The sequence below is a fragment of the Salarias fasciatus genome, chromosome 3 (assembly GCF_902148845.1).
Source record: "Salarias fasciatus chromosome 3, fSalaFa1.1, whole genome shotgun sequence".
NCBI classification, from domain to species: domain Eukaryota; kingdom Metazoa; phylum Chordata; class Actinopteri; order Blenniiformes; family Blenniidae; genus Salarias; species Salarias fasciatus.
The window spans coordinates 25,026,545-25,031,632 of record NC_043747.1 but is presented as its reverse complement, the minus strand read 5'-3'; the positions used below and the strand labels follow the sequence as shown (position 1 = coordinate 25,031,632).

Below are 5,088 nucleotides of genomic sequence, written 5' to 3'. Positions count from 1 at the left end.
GGGCCCATTTAGAGGGCGGACTCATTCATTCTCGAGATGAAGCTTTTTCACCTGTCAGGGGTGATCGGGGGGCGAGCTGTGTGCTGCGCTCGCTCCTGATACACTCCACGAGCTGCGAAGTACCAGCAGACAAGTCTCCAAGAAGGCAGCCGGTAAGAGAGACTCTGACACGGAAGTAGGTCGCGGATCGCGCTCGTGCGGCTGTCTCGGAGCTAAATGCTAACTCGCGCTAGCGCTGCTGTGCACTCAGTGACGTCGTGTGTGAGCTGTGTGTACTCCGTTGTGTATATTGTATACATTGTGTATGGGAATCTTGTGTACGCGGTGTGGGCTTATGTGCAATAGTTTATATGGAAAGTAAATGCTTTATTTGGTGCTGATTCATTCCAGATTATATGTGTAGTAAATTAATTCTTGTTAAAGTAGCTGCTGGATTATTTATTGAGTGTGCAATATATTTGGGCATTTGTGCAATTGATAATTCGTATTTATATCCTGTAGCTATGTTATTGTTTGGATTGGTGCTGGCTTTTTTCTATATGCATTTCTACATATTTATAGTGAGTAAATGATTTGGTTTGTTAGGTTGAACACTGCTAAATTAACTTATTTATTCATATTCATTGTTTATTGTTCACTGTAAATTACATATACTCACTTGGTGTTTTAATTTTGTTTAGGTTTTTACCTACTGCTACTACAGCTTCAACTTAAATCTAAACCCAGTTTTATATGGTGGCATTCAACGAACTTCAATAAAAGAAAGGAAATGGGAAAAGAAAAGAAAGTTGTCAAGTTGTCTGAGTAAATCCGCTACACGACTACGAGACTAAGGTACACCTTCAAGCGTGGGGCGCAGTTCTTAAAGATACGCTTGACAGTAAAAACCGGAGCAGTCAGCAGCAAAAAGTGTTTTAAGGCCAAAGCGGCTCTCAAAGCTCGGTCACGGCTCCCCAGATTAAAAGCCTAAAGCTCAAGCTCCAGCTGAAAAGCCTAAAGCCAAGCTCCAGCTCAAAAGCCCAAAGCCCAAGCTCCAGCTTAAGAGCCAAAATCCAAGCTCCAGCTGAAAAGCCTAAAGCCAAGCTCCAGCTGAAAAGCCTAAAGCTCAAGCTCCAGCTCAAAAGCCTAAAGCCAAGCTCCAGCTTAAAAGCCTAAAGCCCAAGCTCCAGCTCAAAAACCTAAAGCCCAAGCTCCAGCTCAAAAGCCTAAAGCCAAGCTCCAGCTGAAAAGCCTAAAGCCAAGCTCCAGCTCAAAAGCCAAAGCCCAAGCTCCAGCTCAAAAGCCTAAAGCCAAGCTTCAGCTCAAAAGCCAAAGCCCAAGCTCCAGCTCAAAAGCCTAAAGCCAAGCTCCAGCTTAAAAGCCTAAAGCCAAGCTCCAGCTTAAAAGCCTAAAGCCAATCTCCAGATTAAAGCGATACTAAGGAACTTTTCAACCTTAATAAAACATTTTAATATCTTTTGTGATGATACATCGGCTTACAACTAGTTGAATGACCCCTCTTTCACGGGCTGAGGACGTCAGTATTGTTTTTACTTTGACTAAGAAACTGTGAGGAGGGTGGTAGGAACCCTGCACGCTAAAAAACTACAAAATGTGCGGACTGCTTTACGGCATGCGTCACTTCCCCTGTCGTTATAAGGACAGAACTCCAGTGTGGGATTTTGCAAACATGGCGTAAGGTGGACAACAGAGAAAGAAGCCAAAAGTTTTGTCTGAGGAGGCAAAAAAAAAGAAAAAGAGAGGCTACTCGGATAAAAGCACAGTCCAGGATCGACATTGGCCCGGCTTTCACTCGCTGGCGTGAGCTGAAAGATCAGGAGGGATTTCCGACCGACGCTGCCTTGGCTCTGTTCCTGCTGGACTAGTAAGTAGCTTTCGATGCTCAAATCAAATGCTAGCGATCGGAAAATTGCGTGGTAGCAGTAATTAGCCATCAGCTTGATATTTCACAGTTACACACCGACACGAACAGCCACACAGCAAACTACAAACTACTGCGATGCTTTCACTCGGCGATGTGTGCCAGCGAGCAGAGCTGCCTGCATGTTTCTATGACGTCAGTGTGCTCACAGTGATGCTACTACAAGCTGTAGCAAACAGACAGACGCAGGCGAAAACTTTACATCCTTGGCGGAGGTAAAAACAATGCGATGACTGCAAAATGCAAATATAAAGTTCCTGCTGTGGAAAGATCAGCCATACAGAACCATTGTAGTATTATCGTGTCATTTTGTATGTACGTGATAGTAGCTTCTGATGATTCTTATGCAATAATTTCAGAGAAAAACTGAATTCTGGTCGTCTTTTTGTTTAGTTGACAAACGGTGATCGCAAAACAAGACAAACCGTGTTGTTTGCTCTAAATAATCAGTAAAACAAAACACCTGTGCATTGAGGTATGACTTTTCAAAGTCCTGTTCATCAATAGCACCTTGCGCTGTCGGTAAAATTACAGGGATTGTTGCATGTTTGCAATTCTACATGTAACGTTTATTTAGTCAGTCCTGAAGGGCACTTATGTAGCTCACTTCAGCAGCACCAAGCGCCTAACTTTGAAGATTACAATCTCAGTTAGCCAGTAAACATGACATATTCAGGTCAGAATGAAAACAAGATATTGTTTTGTTGTTATGTTTGCCTATTGGACATTGTGTTGTGTAAGGTATACAATGTTGTTCCCTAATTATTGTTATATTTGATGTTGTATTCCTACTTATTGTTATTCTTATCTTATAATTCTCTACTGTGACATAAAAGATGTTTTTTTGATGATTGTTATGTAGTGCTTTTATTTCCTGTGTGTATATTTTTGTTTCTCTTGTATTACTCTTGATCTATATCAGTTTCATACTTTTTATTTCTCTACAGCTATCAAAAGGAGCAAGTAACTTCTACTCCCCACAAGCAACACCTCCAACCACTGCAGCATATAGTTTCCAGCATAACAGAAGAGGTCGGACCATGATAGGTACTTTTCCCAGGGCCTGCATTTGTTTGTTTTGGGCAGAGTTTAGTATTTTTCAAATGTTTTCTGTTTTGACTCAGGGGAGAACTGATAGAGGGTGTCCAAATCCTGGAAGAAGGCACTGGGGCAAAAGAAGCTGGTGTATTAGAGGCCAGGTGAGTTTCTGTAAATGGGTTGATGGTGTGAGCCCTTGGTCATCTGTCTGGGAACACTTGCCTACTGTTTCACAACACTGGCATAATGAGTTGCGTCATTCACCAAAGGTCCCATGCTGTTTGCTCATGGGCTCAGGCACATTGCACAGGACTCACATGGAACAGTATGCTGAGTGGTGCAGGACAGAAGGGGAGGGACTTCTGTCACAAACAGTGCATCACAGCTCAGACGGGTAAGAGTGTTACTGCATTATTACTTTTGTTTACTGATGTGACTTCTGCGTGTTCATACCTTGCAGAAAAGCAGCAGCATTTCTATGGTGGCTTTCTAACAACAGCACATCCTTGTTTCAGGCTGGTGCAGCCAGAGACCAGTCTGAAATCTTGCCTTGGATTAAAGACATTGTGAACCATTTCTGGTACTGTGCCAAGCAGACATCCACTGTCGAGCAGTTCAAGGTATGTCTGTAGGAAGTAAAGTTGTGAGGTAAACTAAAACATGCTTTCATTGTGAAGAGAAGGCAAGTGAGATCACACAAGTTCACACATGATTCTTAATGCTGTAGATGAAATGGCATGCTGTAATTCATCACATTCGGAACCAGCACACATGGGCCACTGGATCTTGTGAGCATGAGCCACTGGGTGAAGATATACAGGAAAAACCATGGATAAAACAAGGTAATTGTAATGTATTTTCAAGGGGTGTTTTTGTTGCTTTACTTGGAATTTTATCCATCTCACAACGAGATGTGTGGTTACAGGTTCAGCAGCTCACCAGGCTCTTGTAGCCATCGTCCTGGAGAAGCGATGATTGAAGAATGTTGTGAAGTTCATCAACTTCAGGTATGCACTTTTCCTTTTATCAACACAACCGTCTGTGTTTGACTAAAAACACGATTAAAATGGCAAAGTTGGTGTTTTTTGCTGTTATATCAAATGTCGATATCTATGTAATAATTGGTACTTTGGTCTGTGTACAATGATTTGTATATGTTTCTTGTCATACTATACAGGACAACATCCGATCTGGAAAGCTTCCAGAATCACATACTCATGTATGCAGGAAAGCGGTTCTCCTATACTCCAGCAGTGTATCGGACGCGGACTCTGCTTGCTGCGATAGACTACAACTGTGACAATGGCCGCGCCCCGGCACGAAACAAAGATGGACACAAGATGTAAGCTGTTAGCGTATCTAAGGACAACTCCAGAATGGAATATCATAGTGTTTGCCTGATACTGTAGTTGTGAAATACGTGTGTTCTAGTATTTGTGCTTCCTTTCAGTTACAGACGATGCTACAATAAGAAGTCCAAATCCTGGAGTGTCTGCACAGTGAAGGAAAAGAAGTACTCCTACATTCAAGACCTGCAGAGAGGCATTCTTCGGAAGAGGCTTGAAAGTGGAGGTGGCCTTCCCAAGACACAGACCCTGAGGCCAGATGACCCCCGGAATTTCGGGGTTCTGGCTTCAACACAGCCGCCACCAACAGCTGAGCTTGTGAGGACGCACGTGAAATATGGTGAAGGTGTTCCCCAAAGTGAACACTGACGATCCTTCCTTGTCTGCTTTCATAAATGCACATCAATACAACATATCACTCTGACAGGCTGACTACAGACACATAGTGCACACCTGAACCCCCACCCACACTGCTGCTACTGTACTTATTGTAATTGTTCTCAGTAACTTCTAACATTGTCACACAGATTATTCAGTATTTTTTTATTTATACTGTCATAGTTTGTTCAATCAAAACATACACATATCCTGCCATTGTAAAAATGCACATTGCATTCACGCTAAGACTGTGCATGTGCCTGTTTTTCCTTTTTTCTCTAGGTCCTGTTTTATTACTTACTCACTTTACTGTGAAGGAACAAGTGCCAAAGACAAAGTACTTGAAATTTGAAAACAGTGAAAGATGGTGTATAAATAAACGTTTGTCTTGTTTTGCACAGATGT

The 5,088-nt window shown here is 42.5% G+C and overlaps 1 long non-coding RNA gene across 3 annotated transcripts; it reads left to right on the top strand.

Annotated features, from left to right (window-relative positions):
* Positions 1-1,711: 1,711 nt before the first annotated feature.
* On the top strand, positions 1,712-4,743 carry LOC115381815 (uncharacterized). Of its 3 annotated transcripts, none has more exons than XR_003930460.1 (9): positions 1,712-1,864; positions 2,869-2,968; positions 3,046-3,120; positions 3,257-3,353; positions 3,475-3,579; positions 3,687-3,801; positions 3,885-3,966; positions 4,137-4,301; positions 4,410-4,743. It is a non-coding gene; the product is annotated as an uncharacterized LOC115381815 (long non-coding RNA). The 3 variants fall into 3 exon arrangements; XR_003930459.1 differs by having other exon boundaries at positions 3,229-3,353; XR_003930458.1 differs by having other exon boundaries at positions 3,046-3,353.
* The last annotated feature ends 345 nt before the right edge of the window (positions 4,744-5,088 follow it).